General features: G+C 41.9%; 1 long non-coding RNA gene across 2 annotated transcripts in view; it reads left to right on the top strand.

The window, feature by feature from the left end:
* Positions 1-21,268, top strand: part of LOC133259669 (uncharacterized) — a 48,351-nt gene that overhangs the window by 12,763 nt on the left and 14,320 nt on the right. The window contains exon 1 of one of the 2 annotated variants that reach the window (XR_009740477.1): positions 20,857-21,067. The exons of the other annotated variant lie outside the window; for it this stretch is intronic. This is a non-coding gene — a long non-coding RNA (uncharacterized LOC133259669). Of the gene's footprint in view, positions 1-20,856; positions 21,068-21,268 lie in introns of those variants that run through there. 2 annotated transcript variants of the gene reach the window in all.

The raw sequence follows: 21,268 nt of genomic DNA, 5'->3' as shown, positions 1-21,268 counted from the left end.
AACAGGGGTCATCTACCACTCTCTGGAGTTTATTTCAGTTCTTAAGTATATCTGAAGTGATTTAAAAATATTTGTTACAGTAGAATATTCATGGTTGCTGCTGAATATGTTTTTCTTTCTTTCTTTTTTTCTGAGAAGGAAGGAGAAAAACACATTGTTTGAAAAACATGTTTTTAAAATAATTTTATAGATTGCAGATTTTGTAAATGATCATGTTAATTGTTGGGAAGGGGTTCCCAACCTTGTTAATGTCCCCTTCGCATTAGGCTTTTGTTCCCCAGCTTTGAATATGTCATTTTCTCCCACAGACTGCATTTCTAGGGGTATAATTGCTGTCTCCATGTAAAAGACAACTCATGTGCATAAATTTCCACTCACTGAAACAAGACTGCCTCCCCTAATTTTAATGCAGATGTGATCCAGGGGGTAGGGTTACACTTACTCCCCCAAGCAAAATGAAACAGATTATACATTAAATATTGTCTTTGGAACCAGGTGCACAGAAACAGCCAATTACCTAGACAGCTCATCACATCCTGATATGTTTACCACATTGTTTTTTGTTTTCTCTTTAAACATTTGGCGAATTATTCTCAGGCTTTCATTTCTTTATAATGAAGAGAATATGCTTATTAATAAAGGCCACTTTTGTGTGATTCACGAACAGTTGACTCACAAAAACCTTTAAAACCACCGTTTGAAAGTTTCTGAACTGAACTTGAGTTCCTGTGAAGACAAAGCCTTATTACTATGAAGAGGAGCAGTTCTGGCTCTTCTGCTCCTGCTGCTTCTTCTTTTCTACATAACTAATATCTAAAAACAATTTAAAAGAAGAGAAAGGATGTGAATTTGTGAAGAAGAGAGATGGAGGGAGGGTGCTTCTGTTTATCCTTGAGATATTTTATATGGCTCATACTTAAACGTTACAGTATCCATATTAATTTATCATGTTTTGGTCACTGCTCACTCTACCATCTTGAATTTTTATGCATATTATTACTTCTTTGGGGTTTTGAATTCATTGAAAATGCTGATGAATTCAAGAGCTCTTTCAAGGCTGGTTTCTATTATTCCAAGAGAATTTACCACTTCCTAAAAAGGGGCTATATTAGATTTCCAGCCATTAACCTTCCAAAGAAATGTGAAGAAGAAATAGAGTGGCAGCAAAGATGGAATTGGTTAAAGTCAGGGGGCTTTGCCGTGGGCATGCCTGACAGTGGACTGAGGGGAGGGGTGGTTAAGGATAGGGAGGAAGAAGATGCTACTGGAAATTCTAGGGAAAGGCTTAGGGGCAAATGGCCCAGAGATCAACCATCTGCTGGTTGAGTGGTTCCACAGGTACTAATTTGCTGAGAGTCAGTCCTTAAACTGTATACTCTGAACTTCTTTCGGAAGTTAGTTCAATTCAGTCGCTCAGTTGTGCCCAACTCTTTGCGACCTCATGAATCGCAGCACGCCAGCCCTCCCTGTCCATCACCAACTCCTGGAGTTCACTCAGACTCACGTCCATCGAGTCAGTGATGCCATCCAGCCATCTCATCCTCTGTCGTCCCCTTCTCCTCCTGCCCCCAATCCCTCCCAGTATCAGAGTCTTTTCCAATGAGTCAACTCTTCGCATGAGGTGGCCAAAGTACTGGAGTTTCAGCTTTAGCATCATTCCTTCCAAAGAAATCCCAGGGCTGATCTCCTTCAGAATGGACTGGTTGGATCTCCTTGCAATCAGTCCAAGCGACTCTCAAGAGTCTTCTCCAACACCACAGTTCAAAAGCATCAATTCTTCGGTGCTCAGCCTTCTTCACAGTCCAACTCTCACATCCATACATGACCACAGGAAAAACCATAGCCTTGACTAGACAGACTTTTGTTGGCAAAGTAATGTCTCTGCTTTTGAATATGCTATCTAGGTTGGTCATAACTTTCCTTCCAAGGAGTAAGCGTCTTTTAATTTCATGGCTGCAGTCACCATCTGCAGGGGGAGCTCTAAGCAAAGTAGGTGAAAACAGGAGAAATTCTCTATATGTAAACTGTGAAATTGAGTGTAAGCCTTATGTTATTCTTTTTGCTAAACATTTTAGAGAAGATAAAATACATATGTGGGAGTAGAAAAAGAACTTGAAATCATCAAAAATAATAATAATAAGGAAATTCTTCATGTATTGCTATGAACTGAGCTCTTCAACATAGTGATAATTGGGAGGAAAAAAAGGCAATTGGATCATATGCTACCATTTGAGTTTAAAAAGAAGGAGAGATAATACATCTGTATTGGCTAGTATAATTGGACAAAAATTATTGGAGATAGCAGGATGGAGGAAAAAGGAAACAACAGAAAGACAGGGACAGGGTAATATGTTTCACTTCTTTGAAAAGGAAAAAGTTCAGCGTTTAGAGGACAAAAATTGCTAGGTCTGGTGTGAGGTGGTCCTGGTTCTGATTACTGGTTCTAGCACTTTCTGACTCTATAACCTCAGTTTCCTTATCTGCACAATGAGAAGATAATACTACCTGCCTCATGAGGGAGCTGAAGATATGAAGTGAAGGAACATATAGCCTGCAGTGGAGGAGGTACAGTGCCTGGGATACATTCATTCAGTGCAGGTGGTCACCATTATTCTTAGCAATACTACCACTGGCTTTCTCACAAATGACTGCGTATTTGGGGAAGAGGGTGGAAATGGGTTATGAGAATAATTTACTGAAACAGAGCATCTTCAGCTTTGAAGGAGTTTGCTGAAGGCTTCAATACCATCAAAAGCACTTATAGATCACCTCTCTGCACCTGGCACTCTTCTCTGCAGAATTAACAAATAAGGACCCTTTCCTGAGCTTCATATCATGCACCTCTCTTTTCAAGTTCTGATGGAAAATAGGACACTAATTGGTCTGACTTGGGACAAGCAACAGAAGTGTCAGCCACGGAACTTTTTTGCACTTTTTATTATTTTTAAAAAGTGGGGGGAGAGGGGAGAGAGAGGATAGTTGCCTTACTATCTACATGATTGTAGGCAGCAGGCTGGGTGGCTTTGCCCTGGGCAGGCAGTGAAGGAAATGGTGTTCCTTGCAGATGTATAGAAGGTGTAGCTTAAAGGCTCAACTGACCTGTGAATTTAAGGAAGCAGAGAATGAGTAAGTGGACACAACCTTGAATTTCTGTTCCCCCAATCTGCAAGATTCCACAGATAGACCCTGAGTGGTTCTGGAAACCCAGAAATTATATGCAGAAGTATGTTTGTATATGGTAATATGCATTTTCAGGGGAAATACATAACTTGAATCAGATTCTCAAAGAAGGCTGATCTCAAAAGGATTAGAAGGCCCTGCTAGACTGATGATGATTTTGTGATTCATCCAACATTGGGAACTTGAGGCCTACACAATAAAGATTTTCCTAAGATAAAGAATTAAAAGACCACTGCTCTGCTATGGTTGCTTCCTAAGCTGCTAAACTTGCATGTTTTGCTGTATTCATTTTTATTATTACTTGCTGAATATTCTTCTTTAAATTTGTTCACTTTTTAAACTTAAACGCCTAGTTTAGACTCATCCTGTGCAAAAATATCTGTGAAATCATGGGTATATTGTGCCATTTGCCGTTCTTTTCCTAGTGTATGTTAGACGAAATTTATTACTTTTAAAATTTAAAGATGTTTGTATCATTGCCAAAATCATTTATTGCATGCTCAGAGGTGGGCTTAGGGCATTTTAGGAAACTGTCTCTAAGTATTCTAAAATTCACATCGAGCATTCCATTTTATAGGGGAGCATGAGGCAATTAACGCAACTTATTAGAGATTCTAAGCAAATGGGGGAAAACTTTAAGTCAGGTACCAGGCGATGCTGTATCTGCTAATGACTCGGCCATGCTGTCTATCTCATTGCTATGCAGACAGCTTAAAGAGATTTTCAAATGCTCCCATATTTCCCCACTACCACATAAAGAGAATCAACTAGAGGAAAACCTTGATCAATTTAATACTCTGGTAATGATCCCAGTAACTGAGGAGGGGGAGGGAGGAGCCAGTGAGTTTCTTTCTACTCAAATTCCATCTCATTTTTATTTTCTCTTAATGTTTTTTTGAATCCCAAGTTCCAAAACCTGTCCCCTATTATGCAGTGCAAACGAGAACAGATGGGGAAAAGTTATGTTGGAAAGGGCTTTGGAGGGCCACAGAGAAGAGAAATATGACTACTCAATGTGTCACACACCAACTTGCAGCTGCCACCAGCCCTTCCACACGACACGCTGCGTATGGAACCAGCCCATGGTGCTTGGAGGAGCAGGCTGACTGCAGGAAGGGAGTGCAATGAAAGAACAGTCGCTTTACTTGTGTTTCCTTGAAAATACGAATAAAGAGCGGAGCAGCAGCACAGCCAACAAAGGAGAAATAAATCCAGAGGCCAGGCGGGAAAACAGTGAGCTGTACCCCCAAGTTTCCAAATGTTAACTGAGAATCAGCTTTATCCTGCCTTTTTATATCAAGCGATGCCTCAGCATTTTTCAAAGTCACATTCAGGGCTTCACTCTGTCTAGGAATGCTTCCTCCAGAAAGACATGCTAGTTCACATGCATGGTGTGGCCTTCCAACAAGTATTTGTCAGCGCTTGCATGGCGCTTATGCGTTCACTAAATATTTCAAGGGCAAGGCAGCTGATCTGGTTTCAAATGGCAGGTCTGTCAGGTACTAGCTGTGACACCTCAGGAAGTTACCTTCTCTGAGCCTGGGGTCCATCATCTATAAAACAGCTAACATGACTTACTGCTGAGGGTGTTTGTATTCAAGGTAATATATATAAATGTCTGGCACAGGACCCGTGCTCAATAATGGCAACTATTATTACTGTGATTATCAAAAAGCATGGAACATGTTCTCTCTCTTTTCTTTGAATTCAGTATAAAGATAACAAGAGTGTGTGTGTATGTGTGTGTGTGTATACACACACATATACATGACTAAGAATCCCTGAGAATCTACGTTGAAAATAATTATAAAGTTAACATGGTTCAAATGATTTGAATCACATGGTGATTCAGGTGAAACAGACATTATCTACAAGCAAATCTTCATGTTGTAAATACCTGCGTTATTAAGTCCTGCAGGGACTTCCTCTGCCACTAGGCCCACCTTAGTAGAGTAAGTGTGTGAAGTCTTCATACCATAGAATACAGTTTTCCTTCCCAGGGTAGTTCATAAATTACCTAGATCAAAAGCCCTATGAGCAGGGAGGGATATTAAAATGCAGTTTCCTGGGCCCACCTCAGACTATAGTTTCAACATCTCTAAGTTATTTTAAATAAAAATGCTGGTGATTCTTAAGCACACTGAAGTTCCAGAACTACTTCCTAAAAAACAGGGCCAACGATAATTCTAAATCTGAGTGATTAATTTCTAGCTACTTTCCCTCTCTCAGCACACAGAGCCAGGCGCACAAATGCAGCAATGGCTTCTGAGACAGCTTTAGGTTTGGCTGGTCCAGCGTCTCTTCCCCCCACCTCTGTTCTCTTGCTTTGCATGGTGTTTAGTTAAGGCCAGACCATCAATACTCTTTGTCCATAGGAGACACTCGCTTGGTTACAGGTTGTCATGAGAGGGTGGCCATACATCCCAGTTTACCTCTGGCAGCTCCAGGTTGCCCAGCATAGTTATTAAAGCACTTCTTCTCATTTTTAAAAGTGTCCCAGTTTGAATGATTAATTACATTATTACCTTAGGTCTAGAGGAACTCTGACTTCACATGTAGGACATGAAAAAGGACTGGCAAAATATCTACGATGTGTTATTCACCAGTAAAAAAGATATGTCTAAACACCATCAGCAACAAGGAGGTGCTTTGGGCTGAAGTGACACAGGAGAGATCAAATAAAATTGTTTTATTTCAATTTATTCTATAAATTAGTATCAAGAAAAGAAAGGTACAGAAAAGCTAGGATTCTAGACTGGTTAATATCTCCCCTCTCACCAAAGCAGATGAACAAAAAACCACAGATCTTGGCACCGAATAGAGTTAGATATTATCTGTCTTTCTGCTTACTGGCTGTGACTCTGGGCAAGTTACTCAATGTCTCCAAACCCCACTTTAATCATGTGTATAAAGGTAATAAACTACTTCAGTTATGAGGATTTCCTGATATGTGTATAAAGCAGCTGGTGCCATGATTAGCTAGCTGCTCAATGGTGGCAGTTCTGCCATTAATGCTCTCCATCATGGCCACTCTGCACTGTAGTTCCATCAAGAGATGTGACTTTTAAAGTAATGAGTCCTTGCGAGAGGAGTCATGAGGGCGCTGGGGAAATGGGACTAGATTCCTAGATTCCAGTATATGAAAACTTCTTCCTTCTTCTATCTTTCTTTCTTCCTTTTCTGATAAACTTAAAGCCACAAACCTTTTTTTTTTCCTTTGGATAGAAAGAAACTAAAGGGATGAGTAGTAACAGAAGACTGATCAAGAAAGGTATATTTATGAAAACAAAAGAAGAGAAAAGGAAGGAAAGAAAGAAAGGGAGGAAGAAAGGAAAGAAGGGAAGGTGAAAGAGAGGGAGGAGAGAAAGAAAGAGAAAAGGCGGTGATGAGATATAATCACTGGTCAGCCAAAACCTGGCTAGAATTTGGGCTGAGAACTTCTGTAAGGGGTGCGGCTAGATCTGGGAGGTGGCATAGGCGGGGTGGGACATAGTCCATCCTATGGAAATGATGCTACTGTTCATCTAACTGTCGCCTCTCAGCCATCCAGGCTGCTGTTTGGGTGGGCGGGATGGAGAAATACTATTCCGTTAAAACGAAGAGCTTTGAAGTGGAGACCAACACAATCTGGTAGTATTACAGAGCATTATTCACCCTGATGACTCACTCTCTTTGGCTCCTACACAGCAGAGACAAGAAGTAAAATCAGTGACCTTGAAGATGTCAGCCAAGTATAGATCTAGCTGTAAGGCCTGATTTTTCAAATGAACACCTCTGTGTGTGTGTGTGTGTGTGTGTGTGTGTGTGTGTGTGTGTGTGTAGATGGAGAGAGAGGGAGTAAAAGTGAAAAGTGAAAGTTGCTCAGTCATGTCCAACTCTTTGAAACCCCATGGACTATATAGTCTGTGGGATTCTCCAGGCCAGAATACTGGAGTGGGTCGCCATTCCCTTCTCCAAGGGATCTTCCCAACCCAGGGATGGAACCCAGATCTCCCACATTGCATGTGGATTCTTTTACCAACTGAACCACCAGGGAAGCACAAGAATATTGGAGTGGGTTGCCTATCCCTTCTCCAGCAGATCTCCCCAACCCAGGAATCAAACCAGGGTCTCCTGCATTGCAGGTGGATTCTTTACCAGCTGAGCTACCAGGGGAGCCTAAAAGAAGGAGAAGGGGAATACATGCTAAAGAGTGTATCCATGAACAATTCTAAAAAGCCAATACAAAAAACTCTTAATATTTAAATAGCTAAGTCAACTAAATAACAAGTACTTACAAAGGAAATAACCATTGTGTAAGTAGTCTCAGCTCAAAGCATTTGAAATGGTAGTTCATTGTGGGAACACTTAAAATAATCTTTCTTAGCTAGGAGTTGAATATGGCATCCAGTCCCAGTCATGGATTCAAATCTCTCTCATCATTTCCATTCATCATGACTCCAAGAATCCAGCTTGCTGAAGACAATGTTTTCTGTTTTACATAGTGTTTGACACACTACTTGATGCTTGGAACCCTACAGACAAAACTCAAACAGATGCAGTCCCCAGGCCTTTGACAACATGCAATGGAGAGCAGAAAATAATAAAAGGATGCATCAGAACATACAGATGTGCAGGCAGCTGCACAAATGGCAAACAGTCATGGCCTTAAACCAGATGGTCCCTGCGGTCTAGTGAAAAATTATCAACATGGAGCCCAGCAATAGTTTAAGGTTAATAGACATAGTTAATCTTGGAATGGTGCATTGAATCCTCAAAGAAAAATAAAAGGAAAACCATGAAGCTATTTGAAGCTAATCCAAAAAAAGGGGAGGGGGAACTACAGGAGTTAAGTACTGAACACCTAGAATGGAAAGGATTCCTACTTACAGAGTATGACACAAGGAATAACCAGGACATGGTAGGAGAGCACAGCATTGTAAATAAAGCTTGAAGAATCTCAGACTGGTCCCTATGTCTGTATGGACAAAGACAGAGAGTTGGTATGAGAGGGTCGTAAAAGATGGCTTAAAGGTGAACTTGAGACAACTAGCCTCTTATAGTTTGTGATTGGTGTAAGTTTCCCAAAGTTTACAGCAGTGTTTCAGGAGTATGTTTGTCCTTCGGTATTTCTACTTTGGGTTTCCCTGGTGGCTCAGTGGTAAAGAACCCACCTGCCAGTACAGGAAACATAGGTTTGATCCTTAGGTCAGGAAGATCCCCTGGAGAAGGAAATGGCAACCCACTCCAGCATTCTTGCCTGGGAATCCCACGGACATAGGAGTCTGGCAGGCTCCAGTTCATAGGGTCACAAAAGAGTTCGACACGACTTAGTGACTTAACAACAATAATTTATACTTTATATAAAATTTTTACTTTTCTTGGGTACATATAAGTTATAGGAAGTAAGGTGCTGTTTGCTCAGCATTCATAGCTATAATTAAACAAAACCCTCTTAGGGTCTCTTCTCTGCAATAAACAGAACCCAGCTCAAAACTCAAGGCTGTATATTGTCACTCTGCTTATTTAACTTATATGCAGAGTACATCATGTGAAATGCCAGGCTGGATGAAGCACAAGCTGGAATCAAGATTGCAAAGAAAAACATCAATAACCTCAGATATGCAGATGACACCACCCTTATGGCAGAAAGCAAAGAAGAACTAAATGGTCTCTTGATGAAAGTGAAAGAGGAGAGTAAAAAAGCTAGCTTAAAGCTCAGCATTCAGAAAACTAAGGTCATGGCATTCAGTCCCACCACTTCATGGCAAATAGATGGGGAAACAGTGGAAACAGTAACATACTTTATTTTCTTGGGCTCCAAAATCACTGCAGATGGTGACTGCAGCCACGAAATTAAAAGATGCTTGCTCCTTGGAAGAAGAGCTATGACCAACCTAGACAGAACATTAAAAATCAGAGACATTACTTTACCCACAAAGGTCCATCTAATCAAAGTCAAGGTTTTTTCAGTAGTCATATATGGTTGTGTGAGTTCGACCATAAAGAAAGCTGAGTACTCAAGAACTGATGCTTTTGAACTGTGGTGTTGGAGAAGACTTTTGAGAGCCTCTTGGATAGCAAGGAGATCCAACCAGTCGATCCTAAAGGAAATTAGTCCTGAATATTCATTCAAAGGACTGATGCTGAGGTGAAACTCCAATACTTCGGCCACCTGATGCAAAGAACTGACTCACTGGAAAAGACCCTGATGCTGGGAAAGATTGAAGGTGGGAGGAGAAGGGAACAACAGAGAATGAGATGGTTGGATGGCATCACCAATTCAATGGACATGAATTTTAGCAAGCTATGGGAGTTGGTGATAGACAGGGAAGCCTGGCTTGCTGCAGTCCCTGGAGCTGCAAAGAGTCAGACACAACTGAGCAACTGAACTGAACTCAAAACAGACCAAGGAAAAGGGAGATTTTATTGAGAAAATTCATATTTTCCCCAGATCCCAAGGACTGAGATACAGGTGGGTCTCAGAAACAATTGGAACCACACATACACCATGAGCATTCTCTATCTTCTGTCTTTGTTTCTCCATCAATCTGCTTCACGCCACCCTTTTGCTAACTGCTAATCTTTTGGTGGTGCTCACAAGTACACACAGGAAATACAATTGCCAACAATCTACGAGTTTGCCTTTCTTCCATTTCAAAAAGCAGCAAGAGTGAGTTAAATCTCTCTAGTTTAATTCCAGACTCCTTGGGAAGGACTATGCTGCTGCTGCTGCTGCTGTGTCACTTCAGTCACATCCAACTCTGTGCAACCCCATAGACGGCAGCCCACCAGGCCTCCCATCCCTGGGATTCTCCAGGCAAGAACACTGGAGTGGGTTGCCATTTCCTTCTCCAATGCATGAAAGTGAAAAGTGAAAGTGAAGTCGCTCAGTCATGTCCGACTCTAGCAACCCCATGGACTGCAGCCTACCAGGCTCCTCTGTCCATGGGATTTTCGAAGGCAAAAGTACTGGAGTGGGGTGCCATTGCCTTCTCCGTGGGAAGGACTATGATTGGCCCGTTTTGGGTTAAGTACCCAACCCTGAATGAATCAACTGTGTGAAAGGAGTCACACTGTAATTAACTTAGCTCTCTTCATAACCATGTTCATTTAGATGGGAGGAACAGTCATAGAAAAGAATGATATTTTCTAGACCAGGGGTCCCCAATCTCTGGGATCTACTGCCTGATTATCTAAGGTGGAGCTGCTATGATAATAAATAAATGTAATGCATTTGACTCATCATGAAACTATCCCCCATTCCCCATCTGTGGAAAAATTGTCTTCCACTAAATGGTTCCCTAGTGCCAAAAAGGTTGGGGACCGCTGGTCTACACAAACCATATCAGTGTATCAAGATGCTTTCAATTAGAAGTAAGAGGTTATTCATTATCTCACATAATAAAACAACTTGTCAGAAATTTGGTGAGTCTGAGATTCAAGTCAATTCAATTCAACCAATATATATTGAGCATCTGCTATATGCCAGTATTGCTTTATGTGTTGGAGATGGTTGAGTGAATACAGCAGACAAAAATTCCTATGGTTGGTTAATTCGGGAACTCAACAACATCAACAAGTTACTAGGGTTTATGTTTTCTGTTTTTGTTATCTTTTTTTTTTTTTGAACTCTGCCAAGGCCAGCAAGTCAGCTGTAATAATCTCTGACAAGAGGCCTAGAACTGAGAACACAAATTTTAGTGACTCACCTGCTGCTGCTGCTAAGTCACTTCAGTCGTGTCCGACTCTGTGTGACCCCATAGACAGCAGCCCACCAGGCTCCCCTGTCCCTGGGATTCTCTAGGCAAGAACACTGGAGTGGGTTTCCATTTCCTTCTCCAATTCATGAAAAGTGAAAAGTGAAAGTGAAGTCGCTCAGTCATGTCCAACTCTTAGCGACCCCATGGACTGCAGCCTACCAGGCCCCTCCTTCCATGGGATTTTCCAGGCAAGAGTACTGGAGTGGGGTGCCATTGCTAATAGAGGAATCGTGAGCCTCGATTCTTAGCTGCTGTGTAATGCTGTTTCTTCCCTTGGCCTGGAGGGTCCAGCCTCCCTGATGCTTATGGTTGCCTGATACCTGAACAGAATCGGGGATCTATGAGCTAGAAATAAGTGAGAAATACTTCTAAAGAGGGAACTACTGTGACTTTTACAGCCTGTTGCATTGGGATTTCTTGGGGCAAATGTATCTCCAGGTCTTAAAATTGACCCCTTTATTTATTGGTTAGATGCTGTCCCAGAGGTCATGGTTAGGAGATCAGGAGAGAGCCTGGGTAGCATGCGCAGAATCGAGGCACCTGTAAGTCAATGCTTCTATTTGCAAAGGCACTGACCACTACAGAAGGGGTGGTGCTTATGGCCATGCCACCGGGCAGTTTTCCTAAATAGAGAAGATTGATATGGCAAAAGCATACAAAGGCTGGAATATAGAGACTCTGGGATAAGTCCCTGTGATGGAACAGTCACAAAGTTCTTCAGGTATGTTGGGGCAACATTTTGGCAGACGTTGAGGAAAATTATCTTAATTTGGTTCTAACCAAGAAAGGTGCTTTTGAATCTCAAGTTCCCAACCTTGATTTAGGTGACCCTCTTCAGTGATGGAACTTAGGAACTTCTAGGGGGAAAAGCATAAATTTAAACAGAATTTAGATAAACTTAAATAATATAGGAGGAAGAGGAGGAGGAATCATATAGATAATTATTTCTATGAAATGCAAAGTAGAGGCATAATTTCCTATAAAAAGAACAATAAAGCTTCATATTAAGAGACAAGGAAGTCATCACAACAGCTGATAAATACACAGAAAAACTGAAAGTCGCTTAGTCGTGTTCGACTCTTTGCAACTCTATGAACTATATAGCCTGCCAGGCTCCTTTGTCCATGGATTTCCCAGGCAAGAATACTGGAGCAGGAAGCCATTCCCTTTTCCAGGAGAACTTCCTAACCCAGGGATTGAACCTGGGTCTCCCACATTGCAGGCAGATTCTTTACCATTGGAGCCACAAGAGAAGCCCAAAATACACAGAGAAAACTGAATCATATTTGCAATGAGTAGTGGCTACATGAGTATATGTTATATTATTCCCTATGCCTTCTTTTAATTTTTTCTGAAATATTTCATTAACAAATTTGGTATCATTTTGCTTGTTTGGAATCTGTCATTTGTAATTTGATGAGTGGTCATTAGCAGAGAGGTAGAGAAGAGAATCTGAGTTCTGGTGTCTCCCTCCTGCCAGAAGGAAGGGTCAGATCTGGGGTCCCTGATCTTAGATCATCAGCGATGTTCCTCACATCTTTGCAGTCACAGTGCTGCCTTACTCTCCCCTGTCCCCTGCTCCTTTGCCATTTCTTTCCCTTTATATTTGGGAATTCAGTTGCACCCTACAATTTGCCACTGTCCCAGTTGCACCAAGGAGTGGGTGTAGCAGAAATTCAATATCCATTGGTATGTGTCATTGTTCCTGAGTCAACTTTGCTTTTCAAAAACACAATATGTTATTAAACAAAATCTTTCTTCAGTTCTGAACAACAGACTAGTGGTTGGGTTTTTTAATACAGATTTAAGAAAATAGTACACATGCCTAGTCCACTTAAAGGCTAATCACCTGCCAGGGTTTATTGAGAGTTGCTAGGGTGGGTTTCCTTTTTACCCCCCATACCAGTTTTTCAGTCACATAATGGCAACATTTTGCTATAAAAATGCTAACTTCTCTTCTGTTGTGCTTCTGCTGTTATTCAAAAACAGCCAAATGGATGTTATTGAAATCCGGTCCCAAAAAAGGTTGAAATTGCTCCCCAGCTGGGCCTGAGACCCTGTGTGCCAAATTTCAGCCTAAAGAGAATTCTTATATTTGAGTCACTGTGAGCAGCTGAAAATATGAGGTTTGGGGTGGAAATGCTAACAGACTCTTAACTATCATTTTGCAAACCATGTGATTATAACACAATGCAAACCTCCTCTGGAGCAACTCTCTGGCAAAAGCAACAGAAACAAGATGTCTGGGGCCCCAAGTTCTGCCTTTATAAGCTTCTGCCGGGCTAGCAGCAGGCAGGGAAGGCCTGACAGTGACAGGGACAACCTTTCTGTTTTTGCTGAGGTCAAAAGATGGGCCCCTCTGGTGAACTCCTGTTAAATAACAGAAGTGTGTACAGCTCATTCCTTTACAGGGCTCCTTGGAACACAGGTTTATGGTCACCCTTGCTTGTTCTGAAGTGCTATCGCCAACATGGTGCTTGGTTCCAACCAGACACGAATTGTTTGCCACCTCTAGTCCCATTGGCTTAGTCACACTTGCTCCCATTCCAACTTGGCAAAAATGCCTGCACGGCTTGGCCACTTGCTTCTGTCATCTGGCATTTAAACGTGGGCTGAATCTCTCCTCAGTAACGTCCGGGGCCACAAAGATGCTTCAGTTCCAGGCTTTGAACACATGTTCCAGGCGGCAAATGCCCAACCATAGATGGAGTTTCCATAGGCTGATCCATTCATGGATGGAGAGGCGATCAAAGCTTCTCAAGATCAGCCCCCAGGAGTGCTCTTTCCAGAAGAGTCCCTTACCACACCTCCTATAACACTCAGCCCTCTCCAGGGGTTGTGATAGAAATCTTTCCTCCCAAAGCTCAGTTAGCTAATCTGTTTCTGCCACTTAAAAAGCCAGGTCTACTTTGGGCAAGACATTTAACCACACTGAGCCCCTGTTTCTTCATTTATAAAATGGGGATGGTACCTGCCTTCTATCCGGTTGTAAGGATCAAAAAATGTGAGAGTGGTTCCTAAATTGCAATGCACTATATGCATTTTTGGTAATGTTATTATCTCCAGAATCTCATTAAAATGTCAAAGTTCTGAGTTAAAACTATGGTTGAAATCAATAGGAATAGAAAAGATCTCCCATTTGAAATAGCAGGCCACAGGTTCTAAGAATCAATATTTATCAGATGCCTCATATTAATATAAGCTCAGTTCTCTGCCAGGGGCTACAGAGGATACACAGAAAGCAGAGATATAATCGCTAACTTTGAATATAATTTAGCAGGAAACATAAGATATTTGACAATTGGTGATAGGTGCTCTAAATACAGTATCAGGTCAGAAGTGAAGAGTGAGGAAGGCTAGAGAAATAGAGTTGGCTATTTCTATAGCCACGGGAGATTCTATCATTTATCAAGATCCCTTCTTGAGTGGATATGATCTTCCAGCCTCCGAGTAGTGTTAGCAGGTTTGCCAGTCACAATATCACTGTGTGATTATAACATAATGCAAACCTCCCCTGGACCAACTCTCTGATTACAGATGAGGGCATAGGCCCCAGGCTTGTCTACCATGGCAGCCCATCCTTCTAGCTGGAATTACTGAACATGGGAATGGCAGGTGATCCAAATCAGGCCAATGAAAAATCTCTCCCACAATATTATAGTCTTTAGCAGAAGATGGTAACTAAGGGGAGGGCTTCAGCCATTTTGGTGTGTTACTCAGTTTTCCTGGGTCTCTCCCATGTATAATATGCTATTAAACTTTTGTGTGATTTCTATTTTAAAAAATCAAGTTACCAGAGGACCCAGAGCACGATAACAAATCAGTGAGATGCTGGAACTGGCTCACATACAGTACGCTCATCTCTCCCCAGATCCTCGTGTGCTCACATCATGTGGTAGCTTGAAATTGGCCATCGTGGGAATGTTTACACCATAGAAATTGGCAGATGCCTTAAGTCAGGTCTTTTTTTTCTTCCTCCTTGGAGAACCTCCCTAGTAAATGCTATTAAATATTTACCAGGATACCACCGGGTAACATTTTTAGAAATATTTAAAACAGTATATCACAGTAACCTTATAAAGGCAAGTATTTGGTGTGATGAACACATTCAGGAAATGAATACTTCTTGAGAGGTAGGAAAGGAATGTGATTCGGGAGGGATACAAAATGGCTTCAACTGATCTTGAAATGTTTATTTCTTAAGCTGAGAAACAGGTATGTGAGTGTTCATTATTTTATGCTCTATACTTTGTGTTTTTCTAAAATATTTAGTAAATGTTGAGATATAGAAGCCAGTGTTCTCATACAGTACAGTTACTTGGGTAAGTCAGGGGAGGCACCACACTTAGTCTCTATCCTTGAGCCATCCTACCAGCTTGGCAGTGATGGGGAGATCTGTGGTTCTCAGGTTTGGGGACTGAGTAGACCAGATGAATCTGCAGGATCTCTGGGGCTGCACCCAGATTCCATATTTAATTCTGAGGTTTCAGAAGAAAAAAGGAGTAAACAGCACAGCAAAGAGGTGAGCTGATCTGAGGGGAATCTTCCAGGTGCTTATCATGATCATTTATGGATGACCCTTTGTGCTGTGCTGTGCTTAGTCACTCAGTCATGTCTGACTGTTTTTGACTCCGTGGACTGTAGCCTGTCAGGCTTCTCTGTCCATGGGGATTCTCCAGGCAAGAATACTGGAGTGGATTGCCATGCTCTCCTTCAGGGGACTTTCCCAACCCAGGGATCAAACCCAAGTCTCCCGCATTGCTGGCAGATTCTTTACCATCTGAGCCACAAGGGAAGCCCAAGAATATTGGAGTGGGTAGACTTACCCCTTCTCCAGGGGATCTTCCTGACTCAGGGATCGAACTGGGGTCTCCTGCATTGCAGGTGGATTCTTTACCAGCTGAGCTACTAGATGACCCTTTAGCTCTACCTAACTGACCACTGGGCTTCCCAGGTGGCTCAGTGGGCAAAGAATCCACCTGCAATGCAGGAGATGCAGGAGACTTTGGTTCAATTCCTGGGTCAGGAAGATCCCTTGGAGTAGAGCATGGCAAGCCACTTGAATATTCTTGCCTGGAGAATCCCATGGACAGTGAAGCCTGGTGGGCTACTGTCCATAGGATTGCAAAGTCAGACACGACTGAAGTGACTGAGCACACAGGTACAACTGACCGGTGCAGGCCACCCAGTGGGCTGGGGGTATATTTGGTTACAGGCAGCAAACAGACCTTACATTGTTTAAGTGCTTGTTTCTAGTCAACCTGGGTCATAAGAAAGCTCAGGTTCTTCTAGCGAGGGGCATGTGTAGGAAATGTTAAGGGTAGATTTACAGCAAGCATAGGTCAGGGGATTCTAGGAGGGGAAGAATGTCACTGTGGGGAAATGCCTTAGCATTTCTATTTTGATTTTTGGCTTGTTATCATTCCTTGGTGAGGTGTACCGAAGTGCCTATTTTATTGCCATTCCCCCTTGCTCTTGAAAGCAAGTTAATAAAGCATTTATAGGCTGATCTGGATTTTGTACCTTACCTGACCTCCTTCCTCCTCTTCCCATTTAGTGACACTTACAGTTTGCTAAACACACCATGCTGTTTCTGCACATGCTGTTCTCTCTGCCTGGAATCTACTACCCCACCCACAGTCCTTCTCTTTCTTTAAGCTCCTCCTGTGTGAAAACTTTCCTCCCACCCCTCCACATGAGCAGAGTTTCTCTCTTTCTCCTCGGGCCCTGCTCTTCCTGGGACACACCATGGCAAGGTAGTGACTGCTCATTGGTCCAGCTCCCCTGCTGTGGTGCTGAGCTGCTTTGTGACAAGGATCCTATGTTATTTAATTTTCTATCTCCAGGGCCTAACACCCTCTCTTTTACTCTATCTTTTCTCTTCAAAACTGTCTGCTAACACCCATGCAGAATTTAGCTGAAGGCAAGGAAGCAAGGCAAAGGGGGGTGGATATGCCAAAGACAAGGAAATGGACACTAGTTGGCACAAAATTCTAATCCCATTCATTTGTAGGACTTCACTTGACCTAGTGCAGTCTGTGGAAAATAAACCACCCAAGACACAAAGGCTGGAGGTATGCAGAAGGCAGGGGTGTGGGGATGATAGCAAAGCTCCTCATCTCTCTCTTTCCCTTTCCTCTGTGAACTTCTGCTTTTCTCTGTCTCCTGACCTGGTCTGAAATCTCCTGAATTGTTGTCAATAGCTAGCTCTTTCAAGTGTGTGGTGCCCTGAATTCTGTTCTGAATACAACACTAGTAGGTTCCACTAATTAATTAAATTGTACTTCATAGACTTGGAGTCAGGTCGCTTGAATACAAGATGCAAATTTATGCAACATATGCAAATCACTCATGTTCTCAAATTCCATGAACAAAATCTGGTAGCCTTGAGATAAAAAAGCCCCTGCCAAGCATCATCTCTTCTAATTATTGCTTAATTCCACCCCCCATCCCCCTTTAACATTGAACTAACACTTTCAGGCTTGGCAGGAACTGGTAGACATACAATGAGAATCAGTTATAAACAGGAAGTTCCTTAAGGGCAAAGACCCTGTAATCTATTTATTTTATGTCCTCCAGTGGCTCCTAATATATATATACTATCAAGTATACATAGTCTTGCATGGTGCACTCTACCATCAGTCCTGACTACTAAATTAGGGATGATGCAGATAAAAGTCAGGAGCTCTGTTAGCTCTGCAAAGCATGGCAGCAGAATCTAGGAACAAGGAGATGGTGACGTGCCCTGTTGAATGTGGCTATAGAAATTCAAGTTAGTTAAACTTAAAGTATTCAAGTTCAAGGCTTCTCCGGTGGTCCAGTGGTTAAGAATCTGCCTTGCAATGCAGGGACACTAGTTGGACCCCTGGTCTGGGAAGATCCCATATGTTATGGAGGAAGTAAGTCCACAGGCCACAACTACTGAAGCCCACAAGTCTAGAGTCTGCTACGCAACAAGAGAAGCCACTGCAATGAGAAACCAGCACACCGCAGCGAAGAGTAGCTCTTATTCGCTGCAACTAGAGAAAGCCCACACAGCAACGAAGACCCAGCGCTGCCAAAAACAAAGTAATTAAAAATGAATAAATATTTTTTTAAAAATATTCAAGTTCAGTTCTCAGAATAGCCACATTTTGAGGGTCTAGTAGTTATGGAGGGCTGGTGACTTTCTTATTGGGCAGTACAGATATAGGTCATCTCCATCATTACAGAAAGTTCTGTTAGATAAACCTGCTCAAGATCTTTGTCCCTCAGATGTGGTCCGCTGACCAGCAATATAGTATCACCTGGGTGCTTATTGGAAATGTAGGATCTCAGGCCCTACCTCAGTTCACAGCAACAGAATCTGCATTTTAACAAAGTCCCCAATTCATTCACGTGTGTATTCTAGTGCAAGGCATCAGTCTACATCTAGAATAGAAATCAGGGATTCTCACATTTTAGTCTGCAGCAGAATCATCTGGAGGGCTGATTAAACACAGATTGCTGGGCAGCAAGTTTAGAGTTTCTGATTTAGTTGGTGTATTAGTTTCCTAGGGCAGTTATAACAAATGACTACAAATCAAATGGTTTAAAACTAGAGAAATATATTCTTTTTCCCAATTCTAGAGGCTAGAAGCCTGAAATCAGTGTTGGCAAGGCTATGCTCCCTCTGAAACTTTCCTTGGGTAGGAAAGAATCCTTCCTTGCCTCTTCCTAGCTTCCAGAGGTTTGCTGGCCATCTTTGGTTGGCTTGAAGGTGCATAACTTCACTTCCCACCTCCATCATCACATGGCATTCTCCTCTTGTGTATCTATGCCTTGTGTCTGTCTCTTCTTCTAATGACACCAGTCATATTGCATTAAGTTCCCATCCTACTCCAGTATGACCTCGACTTAGCTAATTACATCTTCAGTGACCTTATTTTACATTATTATGTACTAGGGGGTTAAGACTTCAACATTTCTTTTTGGCGGAGGGATATAATTCAATCCGTAACAGGCATCTAGGGTGAAATCTGATAATATGTACTTTTAACAACCTCTGAGGTGATGCTGTTGTTGCTCCAGGGACCACACTTTGAAAACCATAGGTTTAAAATATCTACAAAGCAGAAATACATAGAACTAAAAGTTGGATCATGTTATAGAAACAACTGTGTTCAACTTCCCAAATGTGCAGAATTCCATTTTAAAGCACACTTGAAAGATTGCCATCCAGCCTGTGCATGAATACTTCCAATGACAGGGTTCTCCTTACTAGCAGAACAGCCTTCTCCACAGCTATGCCTGTGAAAATTCACACCCTTTGAACTTCCTGAATATCTGATATATCTAGATATATCTAGATATTTGATGGCAACTGAATGTTTCAACATTGAACTCTACATTTCCTCTGTGTGACAGAGTTCCCAGAGTCCTCTAGATTCTGGCTTGCTCCAGACAGCAAGTTTTTAGGGGTGATAATCATGCCTCCCACTGGTTATGAATTAATTAGAAATAGACACAGGAATCCAACTGATGATGATCAAATAGCCAGGTTTATTTCCAGTACATATACAGTGGCGAGTAGAGCCTGGACCTTGACCATAATTAGCCTTCCTACGAAGTGCTACCTAATTGACTTCATATGACACAGTCAGATACAGAGAAGTAGGACGACTGAAGCAGGGCTTACCATTAAAGCCCTACATTTCGTGCAGGGCTTTAAGGGTAAGTGTTATAGCTATTACCACAAAAAGAAAGGTACCACCATCAGGAGAGGGCCAGTTTCCCTCAAAGAGAAAGGAAAGCTACCTAGCTTCTCTTCCCCCTAAACTCACCCACCCAGTAAGACCTTCTTTCCCCTCTGACTAGATTTAGCATCTATATGGCATTCATCTCTACTATTCTCCTCCTTTCAAAAAGAGCCCTGATGTTGTTCACAAAAGCCCCTCTCTTTCATGTTGCCTAAATGTCTCAGGGAACTGATTCTATTCTCTACTCAAGCCAGTCAGAGTAATTCTAATCCCCTTGCAAGTGATTGGTTCAGAATGTAAGCTTAAGCCAATCAGTTCATGGTATTATCCTAGAGCCTGCTGTTGGGATGGGTGCAGGATACATATTAGCTTAATTAGACTGAAGGTGAGAACTTTTATTCACTGGTTAGAAGAGAGATTTTCTAATGAGGAAGCATTTTGTCCCAGGACAGATGGTAGCCATCTTCTAACCACAAGAGAGGGTTTGAAGAAAAAGCTTCTACCTAGAGACCGCTGCTGCTGCTGCTGCTGTTGCTAAGTCGCTTCAGCCGTGTCCGACTCTGTGCGACCCCATAGACGGCAGCCCACCAGGCTAGAAGAGTTCAAAGTGAGCAAAGATATAGGTCCCTCACTCCAGTTATGACATGTTTGCACTGTCTTTGAATTTATTATCACTGTTATGAACGACACTAAATTTCCTCATTGTTTAAGCTAGTTACATCAGTGTTGTTGTCATTTCCAGGTAAAATATTTAACAATAAAATACTCAAATATTATTCCCATAGGTTAGAAGTTGCCTCATGGAAACCTAAAGAAACAGAATTAAGTCTCCACCTACCAATGCTCCACTTTAATTAATTAATTCTGCTCTTAAAGTACGTGCCTTTCACTGGACAGATTATTCCAGACACAGTACTACCATCAGCTCCCAGGATCCAGCATTGTACCTACCATGGAATACACTCTTAAGCAATCATTTATTGAACATATGCAGCTGGAGACTGCATTAACATTTTTATCAGACACATAATAGTTGTCATATTAAGTTCCGATGAAATAAAACCCCTGGAACATTTTTATAAAAATTTATGTCAAGGCTGTCTGTCTCAACCCTGTATCTGAGCAGTTGCATTGTGTATGGAGTTTCTTTTTTTTTTTTTTGAAAAAAATTTTAACTTAAATAAAAGTCTTGATATTTATTGCTGTTCAAGTGTTTCTAGGAGAGTCCAGCCTGTGTTGCACTCAGTTGAGACAATTTTTAATTGGGTCCCATCGTTTGTCAAGTCAGCTATTCTTCCTATTTTGGAAACAACTTCAAAAGAGATACACATTCCTTCTACATCTTCATATGAATCCAATAGCAAAATGTGGACTGAAACAGCAACAAGAAGAGAAGACCAACTCCAGGTTCATCCGTTTTTGCCGGAAGTAACCACTCTATTTCTCTCCTTGCGATCCTAACTTGGCTGGTAAAATAAGAATTTCTGCCCTTCCAGAAATGTCAGGATTATAATGTCTGCCACTTTTAGCCCACTCCATCTACTTCTAACCATGCTTGGTGAATTTGGGGGAAGGCACTGCAAATGCTGCCTGAATCCTTTCTGAGTTCTTTGAAGTTTCTCTCAGTCT

The sequence above is a fragment of the Bos javanicus genome, chromosome 2 (genome assembly GCF_032452875.1).
Source record: "Bos javanicus breed banteng chromosome 2, ARS-OSU_banteng_1.0, whole genome shotgun sequence".
Taxonomy (NCBI): Eukaryota; Metazoa; Chordata; class Mammalia; order Artiodactyla; family Bovidae; genus Bos; species Bos javanicus.
Note: the sequence above shows the minus strand (reverse complement) of the source record. Positions and strands in the feature narration are given on the sequence as shown.